The sequence below is a fragment of the Schistocerca americana genome, chromosome 2 (assembly GCF_021461395.2).
Source record: "Schistocerca americana isolate TAMUIC-IGC-003095 chromosome 2, iqSchAmer2.1, whole genome shotgun sequence".
Classification (NCBI taxonomy): domain Eukaryota; kingdom Metazoa; phylum Arthropoda; class Insecta; order Orthoptera; family Acrididae; genus Schistocerca; species Schistocerca americana.
The window spans coordinates 996,370,367-996,395,510 of record NC_060120.1 but is presented as its reverse complement, the minus strand read 5'-3'; positions in this window follow the sequence as shown (position 1 = coordinate 996,395,510).

Below are 25,144 nucleotides of genomic sequence, written 5' to 3'. Positions count from 1 at the left end.
ACAGAATATATTGTTACAATTGATAATTGCTCTCAAAAGTCTTTTTAAATACTGTACGTTTTGCTTCGTTGGAATGCTTAACAAATATATGTGATTTAAAGAAAATGAAAAACCACCCTTTCATTTCAAGTAAATTTCGCATCTACAGAAACGATGAAAAGCTTGTAAGGGGGTTGTAGGGTAGGTTTTATTGAGAATTAATTATTAAGAAAAAAATTCGTTCTGTTTTGCCGTTTCCGATTTAATATGCGGCGTTAGACAGCCAGACTGTTCCGCAAGCAAAGTCAACATTTACACGCACTAGAATACGGTAATGCACAGACGTCTGTGGGTATTTGAGTTACCACTAGTAATGCCCATTATCAATTAGGATGTGCCTTTCTTTCAGAAGTTATAAATTTAAGCTAAATGAGGAAAACCTAAGGTCGTTCGGTTTGAGGAAAACAAACGAAGAACACATTTGGCGATACTTTATCTGACAGACTGCTTGAATGTGCGCGCGCAATGATCTGACGGCCTAACTTCAATGCTAATTAAATCTCTAAATGCCCAATTTATTTTTATGCTAACATTTATTTCTCAGCACATCTTACCCCGCAACACCCTTCAAAGCTTTTCAGACTGGACAGCAAGGAAGGAATCACCGTGTTCCATGTGCTCCTTGTGATGGGCAATTGACTACACATGAGCTGATCTTGTTCCCCAGTAAAACAAAGTGCAATTAAAATAAATCGTAGTAGTTTCATCTTAAGTTACATTGAGATGTGTCTGTTTTTTATTCCTTAATGGTGACTAGTTTCGGACACTTGTTTCAATTTGCAAACAATCCGTGTAATCGTGACAAATTCAGGCGATGTACCATGTACAGAAACTACTCCTGCAGTAATGAAAGTGCTATATAGCCGACTTAACAACAGCAAATTAAACCACATAAAAAAGAGGTATACGGCAACTGAACAACAGCAAATTACAGCACGTTAAGACGTCTTATGTGGTGCAATTTGCTGCTGTTAAGTCGACCATATGCTACTTTGATAACTGCAGGGGAAGTTTCTGTGCATGTATTTGTCACACATCACGGATGGTTTGAAAAAAAATTACACAGATGCTCGAAACTAGTAATCATCAAGAAATAAAAAATAGAACCTTCTCAATGCAATTTGTGACAAGGATTTATTTCAATTACAAGACAAGCTGCGGGCCTATTGTATCACTGCAGTATGCTGCAAGTTTGTAGAACAAAGTGTGGTGTTGCGATTGTATATCAGATGTTTTTAGCCTATAGTGTCTTCCGGTAAACGGAAAGATACGCAACACGAATGCCAAACAAATTGCTGGTCAAGTTATATATTTCGCGAACGGTAACGGAGACTGTACAGTGAAACGCCGAGATTTTATCTACATCTACATGTATACTCTGAAAATCACATTTGAGTGGCTGGCAGAGGGTTCGTCGAATAGCCTCCATAATTCTCTATTATTCCATTCTTGTATAGCGCGCCGAAAGAGCGCGTACGAGCTCAGATTTGCCTTATTTTATCATTGTGATCGTTTCTTCCTATGTAGGTCGATGTCAAAATATTTTCGCATTCAGAGTAGAAAGTTGGTGATTGGAATTCCGTGAGAAGATTCCTCCGCAACGAAAAACGCCTTTGTTTTAATGATGTCCACCCAAATCCTATATCATTTCATTCACACTCTCTCCCTATTTCGTGACAATGCAAAACGTGCTGCTCTTCTCTGAACTTTTTCAATGTACTCCGTCAACTCTACCTTGTAAGAATCCCAGCTCTAGGAAAAGAATTGGTTGCAGACTACTTGTAGAGAAGAAGAATTTCGAATAACGGTTTTCTTCTATCTGTCATACAGGCACTCTGAAATTCTAGGAAATAATCGTGAAAGGCGAGAAACCGATACAAGTGAAACCAAAAAAAGTACTAGAAACGAAGTCACCCCAAATACATAGGGCTAAAGCTCAATCGTGCCTTAACCTAAAAAACAATCCTGTGAAAACACAGACAGAAGATGTGCACCATCCACAAACTGACAAGCAGCATCTGGGGTGCCCAGCGAATTCCACACATCGTCACTAGCTCTGTGTTGCTCTGCTGCCGAATGAGCCACACCAGTAGGGAGGGATTGTGCACATGCTAACCAGTTTGATGTGGCTCTTCATGAGGAAGGTAGCGTGGTCACCGGCTGCCTAAGACCGACGCGTCACTTCGTCACCGAGATATTTCCCTCACGGGAGCAGCAACTCCAGACGTAAGAATACAAGTAGCAGCAGAGATGAAATGAAGAAGGAGGAGAGAGATCCAAGGCATTCACTGTCCGGAAATCACGCTTATCCATCACGACTGAAATCCTGCTTACAACGCCGCCAATATCAACATCAGCAGAAGCCTACCGAACTGAGCTTTGCAGGATAAAGTCCCCCGGAGGATTACCGGCAACAAACGAGAAGCTATCACCAGACTGCCATCTCCAGGTCGAGCTCAGGGATGACAGAATCTAATCTGAAAAAGTGGGATATCAGTGATGACGACTCTTAGTGAATGTGATACAACGTAGAATTCTGAACTCTTGCTAATTTGCAGTAATCTGAGCGAACCGTATGACGTGGACGACTACATTGCTGGTAAAGACTGTGACGTTCTTCCTGATGGAGATTTCTGTCAAAGTGTGAAATTCTCTGTATTTATTATTATGAAGTTTTTGGTTGTATTGTGTTTTAGTATTCTTTGGACTTGGAAAAATTAAAATACCCACCTTACTGTGGGACTTTCTGAAAGTATGGAGAAGAATCATGGGTATGATAATTGCTTACGTTAACAGCATGGTGGGGCAACTATGTGATCTGTACTTCGATTATCACTGTATCGAAAATTCAGAGATTTCGACTGCCGATTCTGTTACGAAATTTCCTACTAAAACTATGTCTCCGATCAAGACCCAAAAACGGAGCTTTGCCTTTCATTTCTACTGTAATTCCTGTACATCACACTTCTGATCTCACGCTCTTTTCATTGATCATCCTTCTTTTAAAGCAGAAATTTCCCCTATAGTCTATCAAAGAAACACATGCAACTGCTTACTGTGCCGACATTATAGATATTCACTAACAGCGTTAAATGTTCTCACACGGCTCACAAATTGACAGACTTTTGTTTTTGATTTCTGGAGGCACCCATTCAGCCAGCTCAGCAGTGCAATGTCAGTCAGGATGATACGAACGTAAGGACAACACAACACTCAGTACTTAGGCGGAGAAAATCTCCGACACGGCCGGGAATCGAAACCGTGTCCCTTCGCTTGGTTATCCGGTGCGAGGACGGCGCAGCTTCTGAGGCTGACATTTGATAGGGACTTGTAACGTCATTTTTAATATTTTAATAACTGAATACTATGACGAAATGCATTGCCATAGGGCAGTGAACTGATCACAATTAATTACTATCATACATGTAACGTGGGGCTGATTAATACAGACTACAGCAGATAAAACTGACGTTATCAAAAATTCGCTGTAAGGTGCGTAATCATAGGATTAATCTAGATACTAATATCAAACCGAGTGTGAACAGTACGTTTCGTATAGCAAAATATGCTCATTAACAACTACATAATAATAAGAAGTACTCTTCTCTTATGCATTTTAAATTTATACACGAAATTCATCAGTAAATTAATTTTCAAACACTAACATGCAAAACTAATTAGAGAAATCATAATCACATACAGAAATTACAATCACGTGATAGCATTCGACAAACATTCATCAGTTTCTCTTTATTATTATAATACAGTGAAATTGCTTCCATAGCTTTCCACGAATAACTGAATAAAATAGCTATTTTCACCAATCACTTAATGAAAAACTAGCTAATTTCCGATGCACTGAAGAAATAATCGGTAGCTGTAAATAGCTTGGACGTTGGATAGTCTGTGTACATTCAATGGGTGCGCCTTCGTTACCTGTGTTCGATGGTGGTTGGGAGAGGGTCTTAAGTATTACGTTTCTGCCCTGTAACATGCTACAACACAATAGCAGCTGCTAGTGAGTTAGTTAACTCTTAGGGTAATTCCAGTTTACCATTTAATTAAAAGCAAGAAAGAGAGTCCTGCTAATGATTTGCAAAACTCCTATTTATTAGGAGGTACTTCATGGTCAGCTTTTCAGAAATAATATTCAAAATCCCGCTACATGTAACACAATCAGTTTCTCCCATGTCTTTTGTACTTAGTTTACTTTACCTCGTGATATGCCACCCTTCATCAGAAATATTTTGAATGTCTCTCTTCTGTTCTGTTCCACATTGTTCTCCTCTATGTACAACTTCTGCACAATGACTTTAGTTATGGGTTCTATACATTCCACTGTCCATCTACAGTTTCGGCCTCTACAGCTTCCTGTAGTAACATGTCAGTTTTCTTAGCATGTGTGCCATATCTTGTTCCACCTTCTAGTTAGTGTTTTCCATGTATTCCTTTCATCGCGCATTCTGCGGAGGAGCTTTCCATTTCCTATCAGTTAACTTAATGTTCGACATGATTCTGTAATACTGCATCTAAATCCCCTTCAGATTCTCATCTTTTACAATTCCACACAGTTCATGAATCCGTATAACACAACATTCGCTACGGAGGTAAGTTATCAGTAACTTCTTTCTCCTCTTTTAAAAAAGAATCATCGATGCACAAAGACACAGTCCTGTATCTTGCTCAGGTGAAGAATTCTGGAATATGCGTTTTGCTCGCGTATTATGACGAAAATGTCCTCTGTAGGTACCAACATTGGTTCCGAAAGCGACTGTCGTGTGAAACCCAGCTCACTCCTTTCGTCCACGAGACCAAGTCGTAGAAACAGGCACCCAGGTAGTTGCCTGTTCCAAGACTTCCTGACGCATTCAATACAGTTCCGCATTACCACCTAATGAACAAAATTCCAGCGTACGGAATAACAAATGTGACTGGATTCAAGAATTTCTAGCAAAATGAACACAATATGTTATTCTGAACGAAGAGAAGTCTTCAGATGTCCTAGTAACATCGAGAGTGCCCCGGGAGAGTCTTACAGTCCCATTACTTTTCACAGTACGGGGTGTCCCACCAAACTCAGCGAAGTCATAATTTCAGAAAAAAACAAAATATCAGAAATACTGTTGGCCACTGATGCACCTATGCCAGGGGCTCACACATGGGAAGGAATGCATAATTCATAAAGGGCAACGTACGGCACTTTGAACACAAAGATTTTAAACGACACTTTTAATGTGTTTCTAGACAAGAAATCTGAAAGTACTATTAGTGATGCCTGACTTGGTTTCACTATTCTAAACCTCACACATTCTGAAATATTAGACTTTAGAGGATGCCTTCACAAAAGAAGACGAAGTAAATATTCCAGAATTCGGATCGAGAACAGCTGTTAACATGAGTAAAGTAGAAGTAAATATTCTCAGAGTAGTGAAGCAACTTAAATCACTTAATAAAAGCAAGTCTTCTGGTCCAGACGGTATACCAATTAGGTTCCTTTCGGAGTATATTATGCCTTAGCTCCATACGTAACAATCATATACAACCGTTCCCTCGACGAAAGATCCGTACCAAAAGACTGGAAAGTTGCACAGGTCACACCAATATTCAAGAAAGGTAGTAAGAGTAATCCACTAAATTACAGGCCCATAGCGTTAACATCGATATGCAGCAGGATTTTGGAACATACATTGTGTTCAAACATTATAATTACCTCGAAGAAAAATGTCTATTGACACAGTTAACATGGGTTTAGAAAACATCGTTCCTGTGAAACACAACTAGCTCTTTATTAAGTGTTGAGTGCTATTGACAAGGGATTTTAGATCGATTTCGTATTTCTGGATTTCCGGAAGGCTTTTGACACTGTACCACACAAGCGGCTCGTAGTGAAATTGCGTGCTTATGGAATATCGCCTCAGTTATGTGACTGGATTTGTGATTTCCTGTCAGAGAGGTCACAGTTCGTAGTAACTGACGGAAAGTCATCGAGTAGAACAAAAGTGATTTCTGGCGTTCCCAAAGGTAGTGTTATAGGCCCTTCGCAGTTCCTTATCTATATAAACCATTTGGAAGACAATCTGAGCAGCCGTCTTCGGTTGTCTGCAGATGAATCATCAGAAGATCAAAACGAACTGCAAAACGATTTAGAAAAGATTTATGAATGGTGCGAAAAGTGTGAGGTCATCCACATGAGTGCTAAAAGGAATTCGTTAAACTTCAGTTACCCGATAAATGAGTCTAATCTAAAACCCGTTAATTCAACTAGATACCTAGGTATTACAGTTAAGAACAACTTAATTTGGAAGGAACGTATAGAAAATGTTGTGAGGAAGGCTAACCAAATACTGTGTTTTATTGGCAAGACAATTAGAAAATGTAACAGATCTACTAAGGAGACTGCCTACACTACGATTGTCCGCCCTCATTTAGAATACTGCTGCGCGGTGTGGGATCCTTACCAGATAGGACTGACGGCGTACATTGAAAAAGTTCGAAGAAAGGCAGCACGTTTTGTATTATCGCTGAAATGATACAGGATCTGGGCTGGACATTATTAAAAGAAAGGCGTTTTTCGTTGTGACGGAATCTTCTCACATAATTCCAATCAACAACTTTTTCCTCCGAATACGCATATATTTTGTTGATGCCGACGTACATAGGGAGGAATGATCACCACGATAAAATACGGGAAATCATAGCTCGTACGAAAAGATATAAGTGTTCATTCTTTCCCTGCGCTATACGAGATTGGAATAATAGTGAATTGTGAAGGTGGTTCGATGAAAAATGACTCTGAGCACTATGGGACTTAACATCTATGGTTATCAGTCCCCTAGAACTTAGAACTACTTAAACCTAACTGACCTAAGGACATCACACAACACCCAGTCATCACGAGGCAAAAAAAAATCCCTGACCCGCCGGGAATCGAACACGGGAACCCGGGAACCCGGGCGCGGGAAGCGAGAACGAGCTGCGGACGTGGTTCGATGAACCCTCCACCAGGCACTTAAATGTGATTTGCAGAGTATCCATGAAGATGTAGATGTACATGTATACAACGGAGCCACTGTATCTAACCAGGGCAAGGGTTGCCTGCACTGTCATGCAGTCTCCTGTAAACAGATCACAATTAGTAGGAACGTTCTAATTACACTGTCGAGTCTAATAATGTCTCTTGCTCGGGCCTACTGTACTGCTGTCTGTGTGAAACAGAAAAACACGCTGCGACCCGGCCGGCCGAAGTGGCCGTGCGGTTAAAGGCGCTGCAGCCTGAAACCGCAAGACCGCTACGGTCGCAGGTTCGAATCCTGCCTCGGGCATGGATGTTTGTGATGTCCTTAGGTTAGTTAGGTTTAACTAGTTCTAAGTTCTAGGGGACTAATGACCTCAGCAGTTGAGTCCCATAGTGCTCAGAGCCATTTGAACGCTGCGACCCAATTCAAGTACTTTTGAGACACTGTTTTCCCTGTTTTGGAGTGGCTTGTGACATGTGTGGTCGACTCGTCGGTATGTCGGTCATCAATAATGGATAAGAACTAGGTAAGTCACGATAATGCAGCAACAGCTCTATCAGTAGACGCTGAGCGCTGATCAGGTCAACTGCGTCCTTCAAGCCATAGCATTTCCAACTTCTGCACGTCCCGTGGAAACAAGCATCTGGACACCTACGAAGCATCAACGTACAAACACAGCAACTAACGATGACATCGAAGTTGCTGTTCTGGCTGTTGTAGCTCACAATCCTAAGGTGAGTGTCGACAGATTACAAGCGGTTCTGGTATAAGCTTCAGTGTGTGGAGAATTTTCAATATGCGTACTATCATTCGTATCATATCTCACTGTACGGGAATGACTTTGAAATTCGCATTTAATTCTAACATTTTGCACTTCAGCGGTTGGAAGGTCATCTGACTTCCCACGTGACACGTTGTTTACGGATGAAGCTTCGTTCACAAATCATGGTCATATTTATCTGCATAATATGTGGTAGTGGGCCGTGTTAACTGTCCAGTGACTTCGCGTGGCAGCTCATCAACGACAGCGGGGTGTCACTGCATGATGCGGCATCATTGGTAACCGTATTGTAGGTCCATATTTATCAGGGAACATTAACCGGAAGGCGATATGCATCGCTTGTGCAAGACACTCTACCCCTTCTCCTGGAAGACGAGATCGGAAACGCTTCTGTCAGCAGAACTGATGCCCCACACACTAAGCACGTGTTTCCTGGAAAGCTGCCGATGCCATGGACCCAAACAGTCGGATAGGACCGGGGCTTCTGTGAGCCCGCCAGAACAGTTCTCCGACATGAAGCCGTTAGATTCCTTTCTCTTGGGCGCAGTGGAAGAACGTGTATACCACGAACCGCCAACGACAACAGAGGATCTGCAACAACGTATTACTGCTGCGTGTGGAAACACTACAACCCGTGCAACGCTCACTTGTTCACTGTCTCTACAAGTGTACTGATGAGCACGGTGAGCACTTCACACGCCTGTTGAGGTGACGTAGGTACTTCGGACGTGACGTTACCGGTCGTCTGTGAGTGCGTCTCCGTACTGGATATTATGCAATAGCTGTGTTTAGGAGACTACAGCCACTTATTTTTTATTAAATTGTACCCCTCGTTTTCAAGTCTGTAGAAAAAATACGTTTGCCATTTAAACAGAAACCTAAGTTTATGGTGAAAGTGACGTTCGTTGACATTTTTCACATTTTGTTCCATTCAGGAAATACACTGAAGGTCCCATGAAACTGCCCAATATCGTGTAGCGGTGTAGGGTCCCCGCGAGCACACAGAAGTGCAGTGACACCACGTGGCAAAAAATAGACTAATGTCTGAAGTGGTGCTGGAGGGAACTGACGCCATGAATCCTGTGGGGCTGTGCACAAATCCTTTAGAGTAGGAGGGGGTGGCGATCTCTTCTGAACAGCAAGTTGCATGGCGTCCCAGATATGTTCAGTAATATTCATGTCTGCTGGGTTTGGTGGCCAGCGAAAGTGTTTAAGCTCTGGAGAGTGTTTCTGGAGCCACTCTGTAACAATTCTAAACATGTAGGGTGTCGCATTGTCCTGTTGGAATTGCCCAAGTCCGTCGGAATGCAAAATGGACATGAATGGATGCAGGTGATCTGTCAGGATGCTTACGTACGTGTCACCCCTCAGGATCGTATCTAGGGGTGTCAGGGGTCCCATATCACTGCAACTGCACACACCCTACACCATTACAGAGCCCCAACAGCTTGAACAGTCCTCTGCTGACATGCAGGGCCCATGGATTCATGAGGTTGTCTCCATACCCGTGCACGTCCATCCACTCGATACAATTTGAAACGAGACCCGTCCGACCAGGCAACAAGTTCCCATTAATCACAATTCAATGTCGTTGTTGACAGGCCCAGGCGAGGCGTAAAGCTTTGTGTCGTGCAGTCGTTAAGGGTACACGAGTGGCCGTCGGCTCCGTAAGCCCGTATGGATGATGCTTCGTTGACTGGTGCTCAGCCGGCCGCTGGTGGCCGAGCGGTTCTAGGCTCTTCAGGCTGGAATCGCGCGACTGCTACGGTCGCAGGTTCGAATCCTGCCTCGGGCATGGATGTGTGTGATGTCCTTAGGTTAGTTAGGTTTAATAGTTCTAAGTTATAGGAGACTGATGACCTCAGATGATAAGTCCCATAGTGCTCAGAGCCATTTGAACCATTTGAACTGGTGCTCACACTGACACTTGTTGATGGTCCAGCATTGACATCTGCAGGAATCTGCGGAAGGGTTCCACTTCTGTCACGTTGAACGGTTCTTCCAGTCGTCAGTGGTCCCGTTCTTGAGGTATCTTTTTCCGGTCGCAGCGATGTCGGAGATTTTATGTTCACGGTGCATTCGTGAAATGGTCGTACAGGAAAACATCAACTTCATCGCTACATCGGAAATGCTGCATCCCATCGCTCGTGCGCCGACTGTAAAACTACGTTCAAATTCACTTAAATCTTGATAACCTATTATTGTAGCAGCAGTAACCGATCTATCAACTGCGCCAGACACTTGTTGTCTTATATAGGCGTTGCCGACCGCAGTGCCGCCTTCTGCCTGTTTACATATCTCTGCATTTGAATACGCATGCCTAAACCAATTTCTTTGGCGTTTCAGTGTATATGAGGTGGCAGAGATAGGTGGGGCATCCTGTATATATAAATAAATGACATACAGGTTAACATTCGAAGTTGGATGAGGTTTTTGGCGGGTGACGCTGTTGCATTCAGAGACGTCATCACACTAGGAAGTGATAAGGAAATGCAGAAAGACTTGTAGACGATTGACGCTTTGTGGAAGGAGTAGCAATTGCGCCTCAACATAAACAAAAGTAAAGTATTGCGAATACATGGTCAAAGAGACTTTGTTGTGTGACTGCACAAACGCTGAACAGTCACTGGAAGCAGCTACCTCTGCAAAATATGTAGGAGTATGCTTATAGAGCGACTTGAGATGGAACGCCCACACAAAATTTATCGCGAGTAAGGCAGATGCAAGACAGATTCATTGAAAGAATCCTCAGTAAATGTTGTCTATCAACAAAGGAAGAGCTTACAAAACACTCGTTCGACCAATACTGGAATATTACTTGTCAGTAAGGGCTCCATATTAGATAGGATTGGTTGAGGAAACAGAAGATCCAAAGAAGAGATACTCAGCTAACTCCAGTGGCACACGCTGCAAGAGAGGCGCTCTGCGTCACGATGTGGTTTATTGTTAAAGTTACGAGAGCACATGTTCCTAAAAGAGTCAACAAACATATTGCTTCCTCCCACATGTGTCTCACGAAAAGACCATCAAGATTAAATTAGAGAGCTCTGAGCCCACGCGGAGACTTACCGGCAATCGTTCTTCCAACTGGCACAGGAAAGGTAAAAGTGAAACTGGTACACGAAGTACCTAGCGACACACTCCGCAGAGTGTCTGGCGGAGTATATTTAGCAGATGTAAATGTAGAATACATACTAGGAGACTTACCTTAATACGTGAAGATATTCGCCTGTCATTGTAATAAAATCGTAACAGGTGTCTTGCCGCATAAAAAAAGTTATGCAATAAGAAACCCGTGAAGATTTTATTACCTTAATATGCATACAGTGAGCTTCAGAATTCGCTCGTCTGTCTCACTGTTGCCCATGACTGCACCTCGGAGAGAGAACACATTAAAGCACTTCAGTACAGATGTACTTTATACGCCCACAAGTGAACACTGTCGTAAGTTTTAATTTATGCCCTGTTTGCTTCTTTAAGGAGACTGGTTCATGACTTAAAGCTTAGCATTACTTCATCAATGGCTAATTTTCTCTGTACTTTATTATAAAGTGGATAAATGTTAGGTGTTAAGGCGAAAGTCAAGCGCCGACACGCAGTCGGGATACATTGAGCGGAGAGGGCTGTGAAAAGTCGCCAACCAATTGCCCGCTGACCGACCCATCTCCAGGACGACAACGCGACAGCACCGGCATCTATGCAAAGAGAACATAATTGCCGCGTCCGACTGGCCGCGGCCCAGTTCTACAGCATCGACAAGACTAATACCTAGGACAGAAGCATTAAAGCTTTGCTCGTACATTCTGTGTAGCTCAAACTTGGAATTGTTATACTGAAGAACAATGATTATTTTGCATGTCGCCATTTGATTGCGACACATCTATGTATACCGCAAAGTTAAGTATTATCGTTTACTTTTCGTAATAAAATTCATTAATACGATTTGCTTGAATTGTCTAGCGATCCGAGAAAACAGGTTTTCTGGACACCCCATGTTCGACGACTAGGCTCGATTCAACATTATGAATAAATACCTCAAGTATGTTCTGTGACCTATGTACGAATTGATTTCAGTTTTATTTTGTCTCAGTTTTGCTGATTTCGTATTTGATAATATGGAACCTTTGAAAATAAAATAATTAACTGAAATGCATCCACAAATATATCTTTGTCATTTGGTTATTATGTTAGCGTATGCCAAACTACGAAAACCCGGAGTCACGTCAAAATTGGTACACAATTACACAGGTTTGTAAAAGGTATCAATAATATTTTATATAAATGTACTTACACTCATCTACACGGAAAAAGGAAACATTTATATTGCTCATTTTTTCATAATTCCGAAAACGAAGTACATCAAAGAATATGTGTGCACTTATGAACAATTTTCCACTACCCATACGTGGCATTAGAATACGCATTAGCAGTTTCACGCTGTTCTTTTATTCCTGACTATCAACATACATATACGTAATGAAGAAGTGGATGTATCTTCTGTGAAATACGGAAAATATAAAGAAATCCCGAACACCTACGGAGGTGAGGTTGATACTCATACAATTTTTGCTTCAAATACGTTTATCAGCAAGAATGTATCCACTACCTCAGCTAGGGAATCAGAGGGAGTACGGGCGAAGGTAAGGAATAAGATTAGTTTCGCAGTGCGTCTACAAATTGAAATCTCGTACGAAAATACCGTGAAAGTGCATACGATCGGTGACTCAAGTTGTATGAAATCGTTCACGACGTGCAGCAGTAATTCCATATGATGAAAGTATCCGCAGGATGGAAATCAAATTTGGTAACTTCTGGTCAAAAGCAAAAGAGATAATGAAGCTGGAGCAATGTCTGGACCATTTTCAAAATGTGAGATGGGCCCAACACTTAACGTGAGATACAAAATGTAACTCACAACAACCAGTGAAACATGGGGATCTTGGACAGAAAAACCTGAAGTCAAATCCATCTTCCGGAAGAGGTTTGTCGGGCGTTTTCCAGAGTGAATAAAGAAATTATTCGTACAGATAATGTAACAATAGCTAGCGAATAGCACATTAGACTTCTGGATCATCTGCATTAAGAATTCCAGAGAAGAGACCTGAACTGCAAAAAAGAAAAGAATGTCACTATATGAATGAATGGTTAATATTTTCAGAGTGTCTGCCTTAGATGGTAGGTACTTCACTGTTGGTTATACTGTACAAAACATCAAAGAATATCCACATTTTGCAACTGCATTTTATTTTTGTGTTTAAACTAACATGTTACATGCTGTAGTGTTATTCAGTGGTCTACAAAAAAAGAATCATTACAAAGAAGATTGTGCTATTCCTTTTTTAAATTTTCAGCAATAATGGAAGTATTAATGAAATGGTTTTAACATGCAATGCAGCTGAGTTGTACACTGAAATAAGGCGTACAGGGTTAAATTTCGGTGCACACACAGAAAGTAATACTCAGATCACTTTATATTAACATACATATAAATTGCAATATGCCTGAAAATGGCACCATGTTGCCAGAACGTATCTTGCTATTAAATATTAATAACAACTGACGGAAGCTGTAAAAACTGTTTCATATACAAAGAGAATGTTTTTAGTAAATTTCTTCAGCTATAAATATTTTATTTTGATATTTAGTATGTAGATTTCTAGTGTTTCATAGCAGAATTCTCATACAACGTAACACTGACATTTAAATCAAAGACTGTAGATTGAACGCTATTATTAGTAGGTAAACAAATAATAATTTAAAAATTATTTCCTTTGTATCATACTTAACATACCTAAAAGGAGTTTATCTGAAAATGGAAGTGAAATTTGGTTGCAAAAGTCGAGTAATGTATAGTCTTCTCTATAAGATAAGGTACGGAAAGTAATTAAGCAAACGGAAAAGTAAGGGATCTGATACACGAGTTGTTGGATGATACACCTGTTTACGTGATTGTGTTTTCTCTATTTCAGCACCTAAGTATATTCGTATTTTTCAACTGCTCTGAATTCAATGAAGACGTTATGGTACTCATAAATGAGTATTCCCCAGACCTTTCTGCATCGCACTTCAGACTTAAAATACGCCCGCTTAAAAGGGTTGACCATTGCGCATTGGCCTAAAAATGGACTACGTCGAAACACGTTTGACCACAAAAAACGAAAGCTTCCATTGTCATGGCGAGAGATTCTCGTTACTAAAAATGAACTACTTCGAAACATATTTGACAACAAAAACTGAAAACTTTCACTGTCATGACAAGAGATTCTCGTTACTTTCGTAGAATTACCGGCAAAAACGTACTATCGTTACAGTCTGAACAAATAAAGTACATGAGACGACGGCGCTATGTACAGGGGACGTACGAAAATATGGAAACACCGAAAACACAAGAGGTTACCATGCATAATATGGTGTAGGAAAACCGCTGGCGTTCGAAACAACTTCCAGTCGTCTCGGAATGGATCAATTTAGATCCCATGTCGTTTTTAAGAATGTCTTATACTGTTCATTCTTCCAGAAAATAGTTGCAAGTTTAAGTAACTATGGTGGAGATGGACAGCGTATCCTTCTCTCCAAACTCGACCACAAATACTCAGTAAAATGGTGGTCTGGTAACTGTTGTGACTAGGGGAGACGCGACAATTAATGCTCTTGCTCACAAAACCAGTCCGGGACGATGTGAGCTGCGTGAACAAAGGCGTTGTCTTCTTGGAACGCAGCATCGCCGCTGAAGAACAAACAATGTACCGTGGAAGGTATCTGATCGACGAAAAACCGCCACTTAATTTTTTGTGGGTAATGGGACCTTACAATCATAGGGCTCATGTTATACTACGATTTGGCTGCCCAAATCAACACCGAACCCATGCCATGTTACACTCTTCGGTCGTAAACTCGACCAGAAGCTGTAAATAGTGTCCAGCACGACTCTTCCACAGTCGAACACGTACCCTCACGACGAAGTTTTATTAACAGGGTGTATCAAAACGAATCCTCCGATTTGACACGATATTTCTGAAACTAAAACACATATAGAATGAATTCTGTTTTTTTGATGAACGGGAAACTCAAAAAGCTTTTTTCATACCTTTTCATAGGCCCTCCTTGACATGCACGGCATATGCCAATACAGTACTGTAATTGTTCCAACACTGCAGCGAGCATATCTTGAGTTACAGCTGAAACATCCCCTTTGGAAAAATATTAATGACTGTGCTGATAAAACCTCTTACGTTATTTTATTTTCAAACAGCTGAGCAAAACTGAGCGTACTCAGACATTTCTTTCTTTACTTGTTCTGATCAACGCTAAACTGACACACAATATTTTTAGCTCAACGCAATCTGACTTTTAATAATCCCTGCAAAAGAATGGCTCTGACTAACATTAAACTATACCTTTCACAAATCACTTACCTCACAAAAATCTTCATTACTCGAACTACTGCAATATAGCGAGCAGCAGTACTGCCAGGTAAATAAAAGATTCTAACTACTATAGGCACTAACTACTGATAGGCATAGTTAGCAAATGAAAGATTTTGGTAGAGAACAAACAATGTATGTACTTTAATAGTGTTCAAAAGTCATAATATATATATCAGTTCATGACATCCTGTCTTACAAATTTCCTTTCTCTGACGGACACACGTCCAGAACGTCCGCTCTCAAAATTCTGCGATCTCTCTCCCCACATCCACCAATGCTGTCTCTCTCCCCACATCCACCACTGCTGGCGGCTCACCTCCAACTGCCCAACGCTACGCGCTGTTCACATCCAACTGCCCAACACTACAATAGCGAATATTCCAACAATGCAAATCAACCACAGATTGCACACAGCACAGTCAGTGATTTTCATACAGAGCGCTACGTGGCGTTACCAACATAAAAACCTTAACAGCCTACTCACACAGCTTCCACCGATGCTGTTATGCGCTATGTGAGTTCACTCACTGTTGTTGGTAACGAAGGCACATAAACAGAGCCTTTTATAAACTCCCCCAAGAAATAATCACATACAGTATGGTCGGTGACCTTGGAGGCCAGTAATATAAGGAAGAATCATTTCGCCTAGTGCGATCGATTCATCGACATTACAGAACTTCACACGTTGTTCTTTGTCATCTTCACGAAGAGCTTCCAGTAGCTGAATTTTGTGTGGTTTCATGTGTAAACGTCGGCACAACACACGCCAGACGGAGGTCGGGGGCATGATGAGCTGTCGAACACTGTGAATCTATGGCGGATGCATTCGACGTCTGCGTTAGACACTCGGGTACAGCCCGTCGATTTTCCTTTACACGAACAACCTATTTCTCGGAATTGTTCATGCCATCGTCTACTGCTTTGTGCTGTACGAGGATCCACATCATACCTAGTAGGAATGTCGTGCTGAACAGTTATTACAGACGCACACTGCGCAAAACACAGAACACAATACACTTTCTATTGTCCTGCACCACTTTTACTAGAACTGGAGGAGGAGATTAGTGTTTAACGTCCCGTCGACAACGAGGTCATTAGAGACGGAGCGCAAGCTCGGATGAGGGAAGGATGGGGAAGGAAGTCGGCCGTGCCCTTTCAAAGGAACCATCCCGGCATTTGCCTGAAGCGATTTAGGGAAATCACGGAAAACCTAAATCAGGATGGCCGGAGACGGGATTGAACCGTCGTCCTCCCGAATGCGAGTCCTTTACTAGAACTGAACAGGGCGCACACTGCTGTTACTTAGCGGGAACCATGTACAACTCGAGATTTTGCTCTTTCCAACAAGTACGTTGTTCACACACGTGTCTCAAATAACATTATAGTTACGATTTTTTAAAAATCAGATGATTCTTTTTTATACGTCCCGTACAATGCGACAGCAGCTCTCCAACTTCTGAATACAATGCCGTGTCGTTTATATTGATTAGTAAGTCAGTTTTTACACAAGGGAGCGTATGCAGTGCAACAAAAATCGGCAATAATTAACATATTACACCACAGTGGAATTTATTTAGTTTCCTAAGCAATCTGAGGGGTATGAAACGGCTCTTTTACTGAAGAATGTCGTTTTACGTCACGCACAAAAATTTAAAATACTTTTGCAGGAACTAGGTTTACCCAATAATGTGAAGTTTGGTTCGCTACATTTCAGCCAAATCAGCGGATGTGGAACGTAGGAAACCTGTAAGGAATGTAATAGGCCATTGACGTGTCACATAATAAAACGTCAAAAGCATTGAAACTGTTTCCTAATAAAGAAGAAACCGGTTAAGTTATTGTTGCTACCTCTGTTCCACAAACGGAGATAAATTTAGATACAGGAGTGTTCTGAAGTAAAGGAAATTGTATTTAGAAAAACATTCGTCTACTAGAATGTCGAGTAAAATGTAAGAATCAGTGAATCATCATTCACCATAGCAAATTGTTTCTTTCTAGGAAAGTACGTATCATAAAGATAACAGAAACCACCAAAAATTTATGGTTCTCATGGGTGAAATACGATATTAATCTAGTCTTGCTTTCACCTGAGTGCGCAGTAGCCGAAAGGACTAATTCAAGAATACGGTGTAGCTCATGTCAATAAATCACTGATATTGGGCTGCTTTTAATTTATCTCACTGTCACCCATGGCTCTTGATATTACTGATGCTTCGAACGCAAAAATAACTATTTCTTTAGTTTAGTACAAACACAAACTGAAGAGCCAAAGAAACTGGTACTAATATCGTTTAGGGCCCCAACGAGCACGCAGAAGGGCCTCCACACTACGTGGCATGAACTCAACTAATGTCTGAAGTAGCGCTGCAGGGCTGTCCATAAATCCGTAACAGTACGAGGCAGTGGAGGTCTCTTCTGAACATCAGTTTGCAAGGGATCACATATATGTTCAGTAATGTCTTGGGACCTTGGTGGCCAGCCGAAGTATTTAAACTCAGAATTTTCCTGGAGCCACTCTGTAGTAATTCTGGACGAATGGGGTGCCGCATTGTCTTGCTGGAATTTCCCAAGTGCGTCGGAATGCACAATGGACTTGAATGGATGCAGGGGATCAGAGAGGATGCTTACGTACGTGTCACCTGTGGGGATAGTATCTAGGCGTATCAGGGGTCCCTTATCACTCCAACTGCACACACCCCACACCATTACAGAGCCCCAAGAGCTTGAGCAGTGCCCTGCTGATATGCAGGGCTCATGGATTCATGAGGTTGTTTCCATACCCGTGCACGACCAGTGACCTCATGAATCCATGGGCCCTGCATGTCAGCAGGGGACTGCTGAAACGAGACTCGCCCGACCAGGCAACATCTAATGTCGGTGTTGACGGTCCCAGACGAGGCGTAAAGCTTTGTGTCGTGCAGTCATCAAGGGTACATGAGCGAGCCTTCGGCTCTTAAAACCCACATCGATTAAGTTTCGCTGAATGGTTCGCACGCTGACACTTGTTGATTGGCCAGCATTGAAATCTACAACGATTTGTGTAAGGGTTTCACTTGTGTCACATGTCTCATTGCACTATTCTCTTCAGTCGTCATTAGTTCCGCTCTTGCGTGACTTTTTTTGTGGGGGGGGGGGCAGCGATGTTGAAGATTTGATGTTTTACCAGATTCCTGGTATTCACGGTACGCTCGTAAAATGGTCGCACGGGATAATCCCCACTTCATCACTACCTCGGAGGTGCTGTCTCCAATTGCTCGTGCGCCGATTGTAACACCACGTTAAAAGTGACTTAAATCTTGACAACGTGTCGTTGTAGCAGTAGTAACCGATCTAACAACTGCGCCAGACACTTCTTGTCTTATATAGGCGTTGCCAACGGTAGTGCCGTATTCTGCATGTTTACATATCTCTGTATTTGAATACGCATGCCTAAACCAGTTTCTTTGGCACTTCAGTGTAATTAAAAAGAAGCATTAAACTTACGGCTGGCTTTCTCGCCGCTACGTTCCAGCCGTCAGACGGTTATGACTTTCACAGCAGTGGGTGTCGTGACTGCTTGTGTTAGACGGTGACTCAGCCGACCAAATGACGTTCTTACATTACTACATAGTCCCGATTTTATAACTTCGCCACCAACTGAACCTGTCACGGGAAACTACGTTACCGACGACTGGTTTTGGATTTCCAGCTAGCCCTGTAATTCCCTGATTATGGAGCTTCCTACGTGTCGTCTGGGTGCTGACGGGGTTTGTATGTGTGATATTCACTTCTGCAGTGACTTTTGCAGCTGGCGTCCTTTTATTTTTCGTCACAACCATCTTCAATGACCGTCTGTCACGATCACTAACACACGCTTCCGTTCGCATTGTGTCTTAGCAGATAGTGTTTTTCTGCTTCTCGTGCATGCAGTGTAAATCTTCCATACGTTTCCTCTTGAAATACCAAACACTCCGGCTACCTTGGTTACGAAAGCATCCGCCATACGAGCCTACGTTCGAATGCACTTAGCTCCGACATAAAACACTCACATCCACACACGACACTGTTCTGACCACGACTCACACTTTTAACATATCGAGGACATTACACAGATGCCGCTCATGGTGAAATAATCAGAGTTATCTGCAGGTTTGGCTAGATTCTGCGTCCACTCTCGAGCAGGAATTTCTCGCGGTGTTTCCACATATTTGGCCAGGCCCTGTACACACCCCTGAAACGTTAGGCTGGCCTTTTTTCTCGCTTCCTTTCCTACGTGAGAGACATGACACATTACTTTCAACCATACGGACGGTGTTTATGCTTTTTAAGTAGGGTATTATTATACAAGGTTACGTGTCTCAGCTGCAAACTTTCACTACTCTCTACGGCGTGCAGTTACCTTGAGCAAGAGTCCATTTCCTAGCTTTGTTCTCCGATGTCTTTCCGCACACTTCGCTTCTCGCGCAAACAATCTTCGCAGCTGACAATGAGCATTAGACAATGAACGAGGTTTATCTAGCATTTGTCTTTCTGTACGTACAAAGCAGTATAATTCAGAGTAAATCACGTCCGCTGAGAAAGTCTGTCATTTCATTCTTTATTTACTTTGAGTTGGTTTCTTGTCAATAAAAAAAACGGTTCAAATGGCTCTGAGCACTATGGGACTTAACATCTGTGGTCATCAGTCCCCCAGAACTTAGAACTACTTAAACCTAACTAAAGTAAGGACGTCACACACATCCATGCCCGAGGCAGGATTCGAACCTGCGACCGTAGCGTCATTAAAACATCCAGTGTAATTCGCCGATGCCAACATTTTGTTATTTATTCTGTAACAGTATTAGTGGTCTTCCTTGAAACACATTTGCAACGATATTGTGCAGGTCAAGGAGGTGCAATTGAAGCACAACAAAAATAACATATTTCAAGAAATGTAGAGGGATAAGATGGGGACAGCTAGTTGGCCGTAGACTCAAAGTAGGAACCACTCCAGCATTTAACTTAGGGAAACCATGCAAATCCTAAATCACGATGGCCGGAGGAAGAGTAGGATCTCCGTCCTTTCGAACACAAGTGCAGTCTGTTTACAACAGCGCTATATCGTTTGACTTATTCCTAGAATACGACACTGTTGTGCAAACAAGTTATTAAATAATGTTAAAAGCAACTGCTATATCATTCCTTCATTTCATAGTAACAGATCCCTACCCCGACACTTTTGATAATGTAACACTACACACGCCATAGCTGAGAGCAGGATCATAGCGAACATATTTGATTTCTGTTTTGTGTACAGCAACATCCCATTTGTTAGCCTGAAAAAAAGTTAGACAACAACTTCTATTACGAGTGAGATGTTGAGCTCCAACTGCTAGTCAGACACACACACAGTGCATGTAGTATCTATCAGTGACAGTGCTGTTCTTGTGTAGAATGGGAAGGTGAGCAATCTTTCTGAGTTGTACCGAGGGCAGATTCTGATGGTCTGGAGGCTGGCTACGAGCATTTCGGGAACTGCACGACTTGTCGGGTGTTCTAGCGCTGCGGCGGTGCCCTCAAAACGTGGTGAAACCAACGTGAAACCATGTCCAAACGTCGTGGAATTGAGCGGCCATCTGTCACTACAGGTGTCAGACATCGTAAGCTGGGCAGACTGGTAAAAGAGGACAGGTGGCTAACAATGGCGGAATTAACAGCCGGCTTTAATGCTGTGCAAATTGAGTCTAAGTGTACCAAACGAAGGTCCTCCGCAGCCTACGACCCATGCATGTGCCGATGTTAACACCACGACATTGGCAACTGCGACTGAAATGGGCACGTGGCTCTTGGCACGAGGCTTATGCTCAGTGGCTGAGCACATGGTTTCATGAATCCCGATAACTTCATCATATCGATGGGAGAGCGCGAATCCGCCGTCTTCCAGGGGAACAGTTCTTTGACACCTGTACTGCGGGGCGAAGACAATCTCGCCGCGGAAAGGTTCAGTGGAGCTCGTGCAAGACACCATAACAACCAAGGAGTATCATACACTGCTTGCATTTTGTTGTTGTTGTGGTTTTATGGCGCACAACTACAGTGGTCATTAGTGCCCAGACTAAATTATGAATGCACTGCGAGGCACAATGTTAAAACAGCAACTAAAAAGGACAACACTATAAAAGGCACATTAATAGGCGAGGTATTAAAAGAAAACAGCATAATCAAATGTCCTTAGACAGGTATGTCAAGTGGATAAAACGAAGAACGCGAGCAGCTGCTCCTGGGTCATACGCTAAAATTTGATCCAGAGTACATGGCAGGCAAGATCAATGCGAAATGTATTAAAATTCGGACAGGACGTTAAAATGTGGCGTACCGTCAGCACTTGCCCACATGGGCAGAACGGCGCCGGCGCAGCCGTCAGCAGATAGCGGTGGCTGAACCGGCAGTGTCCAATCCGTAACCGGACCGAAACTACCTCCTCACGCCGAGAAGGGCGTGGTCGTCCAAGCCGTGGGGAGAGGTTTCAAGGCCCGAAGCTTGTTTTCAGTAAGTGTAGACTAATCGGCATGCCACAGCGATAAAATGCGCTGACAAATGACCCTGCTAAAATCAGATGAAAGCACACAACAAGAAGCTGTCCGAGGCTGGAGGACCGCAGCCTTGGCCGCGGCATCTGCAGCTTCGTTCCCAGGGATACCGACATGTCCAGGAACCCACATAAAGGTAACCGGAGAACAGTCGTCCGCCAGCTGGAGAGCGTTGGATCCGATGCACGAAAGGGTGAACCGGATATGGATCACTGAGGCTCTGGATGGCGCTCAGGGAATTAGAGCAGATGACATAAGCAGAATGTCGGTGGCGGTGGATGTAAAGAACAGCCTGATAGTGTGCAAATAGCTCAACTGTGAAGACCGAACAATGGCCATGGAGCCGGTATTTCAAACTGTGTGCCCCGACAATAAAAGAACACCCGACACCGTTATTGGTCTTAGAGCCATCTGTATAAATAAAGATCGTATTAGTGAACTTCGAACGAAGTTCGACAAACCGCGAGCGGTATACCGAAGCTGGGGTAACCTCCTTTGGGAGCTAGCTGAGGTCAAGGTGAACGCGAACCTGAGCCTGGAGCCAAGGAGGCGTTTGGTTCTCGCCCACTCTAAAGGTTGCAGGGAGTGGAAAATCAAGTTGCTGAAGGAGGCGACGAAAGCGAACTCCAGGGGGTAGCAGGGCAGATACATACAACCCGTATTGACGGTCGAGAGAGTCGTCAAAAAAGACGGGTAGTCGGCATGGATAATAGCCAACAGGCATACCGACAAAGCAGTATATCGCGCCGGTAGGTTAGTGGCAATTCACCGGCTTCAGCATGAAGACTCTCGACCGGACCAGTATAGTCCGCAAGACGTAACCCCGGATGTTGTATAGAGGTGAGGCGGCGTAAGATGGACGGCCGTGCAGAGGAGTATGCAAAGCTCCCATAATCCAGCTTTGAGCGGACGATCGACCGACATAGGCGAAGTAGGACGGTTCGATCCGCTCCGCACGACGTACCGCTGAGAACACGGAGAACATTTAGGGAACGGGTACAACGGGCAGCCAAATATGACACATGTGGAGACCAGCTAAGTTTCCTGTCAAATGTAAGACCCAAAAATTTTGTTGTCTCCACGAATGGGAGAGCAACGGGAACGAGATGTAAGGAATGTGGGAGAATCTCTTTGTAGCGCCAGAAGTTGATACAGACCGTCTTCTCGGCAGAAAAACGGAAGCCATTGGCGACGCTCCAGGAGGAAAGACGGTCAAGACAACGGTGAAAACAGTGCTCGAGGAAACATGTACGCTGCGCGTTGCAGTAGATGGTAAACTCGTCCACAAAATGGGAGCCTGATACATCAGCTGGGATGCAATCCATTATTGGATTGATCGCTATGGCGAAGAGAGCGACGCTCAAAACTGAGCGCTGTGGAACCCCATTCTCCTGGCGAAAGGCGTCGGACAGGACAGAACCCACACGTAACCTGAACTTTCGATCCATTAAAAATGCACGAATAAAAAGAGGGAGGTGACCGCGAAGGCCCCATGTATTCATGGTGCGGAGAATGCCCGCCCTTCAGTGCCGTGAGCCTTCTCCAAATCAAAGAACACACACTTCTTTCAGACTACGTACACCCTTTCATGACAATCATGTTTCTCGATGGAACTAGTAATTTTTAATGCTATAATGCGCCATGTCACAAGGCAAGAAGTGTGTTGGAGCTGTTAGAGGAAGACCCGAGCAAGGCCCAATTAATGTGCTGCCCCCCGCCCCCCAACTTTCCGGATATGGATCCGATAAAACACATCTGGGATGTCATGGAACGTGACGTCAGAGCTCATCGTTCCCCTCTCCGGAATTTCGCCAATTAGCTAACTTGTGTGTGCATATGTGATGCCAGCTCCCACCAGCAATTTACTATAACCTCACTGTTTCCATATTATGACGCATCGCTGCTCTTATCCATGCCAAACTTGGACACACCGACTATTAGATAGGTGGTCATAATGTTCTGGTTAATTATATATAGGGCGTCCCTCCCAAGAGACGTCAGCCGCATTTTCTCTGGTGTTTCAGTAGATATTTGTAATTTCGTTTTTGCAAAATGTAACTGTAGTCAACCGCAACATATAGCCCTCATCCCATTGTCGACTAATACGGCCGATTTGTTTTCAGTTAAAAAAAATGACATTTGAAGTGGAATTCTACGTGACAATTCCATAGAGGGGTCCCAGACTCATCTTATGCGATGTTTGTTTTATCGTCATCTATTATCAGGGGCCGTAAAATACGAAGAACAACCGATACTCCAGCAATAACGGCACTGTCCCGACCCATGCTGACTGCTACCGCCACAGAACAGCGCTGCTCAGTCGCTGCTGGAGTATTGGTTACTCTTCGTATTTTAATGTCTCTTGTAATATATACCGACAAAACTAGTACTGTAAGAAAATAATTTGAGATCACTCTATCGAATGTACGCGTAAAATGCAGCTTTAAAAATCGTTTTGTTTGTGTTAAAAAATATATCGGCTCAACCACTTGTTTATAGTGTAGTGACGCTTTTCGGAAGCCAAGCTTCCATCACCAGAATAATGAAAAGTAAAAGAACCTGTTAAAACTCGCTAAAATGGAACATGCAACAGGCAACTTGGAAGACACGGCTGCAACAAGGGAAGTAGCCATGACGTTTTAATTTTATTATCAATTTTATTGTGCCTGGTGCATGTTCCATTTTAGCGAGTTTTAACAGGTTCTTTTACCTTTTATTATTCTGATGATGGAAGTTGGACTTCCGAAACGCGTCAATCTTAGTGTTTTACTCTATAAACAAGTGGTTGAGCCGATATATTCTTTAGCATTGACTTTCACAACCACGACCTCTCATCCAGTATGGATCAAATCAAAACGGCAGTGTGTTTCGTATGAAAGACGTGATGAGCAGCACTTGGTTCGGTTGACTTCAGCTACACACTGGTAAAATGAAGTTACAAATATCTCCCAAAAGATAAAACAAAACGCGTATGACATTACCTAGTATACAGAACGTGCATTTTACACGATGAGTCAGCGGCCCATAGCGACGTCGTTTCATGCGACCCGCAGTGTTACATACATCTGGTCTTCGCCAACGATGCACGACACTTCCATATTGGTTCAAATGGCTCTGAGCACTATGGGACTTAACTTCTGAGGTAATCAGTAGCCTAGAACTTAGAACTACTTAAACCTAACTAACCTAAGGACACATCCATGCCCGAGGCGGGATTCGAACCTGCGACCGTAGCAGTCGTGCACTTCGAAACTGAAGGGCCTAGAACCGTTAGGCCACTCCAGCCTGCGCTTCCATATTCTCTCGCTCGCTACGTAACAAATGAACATGATC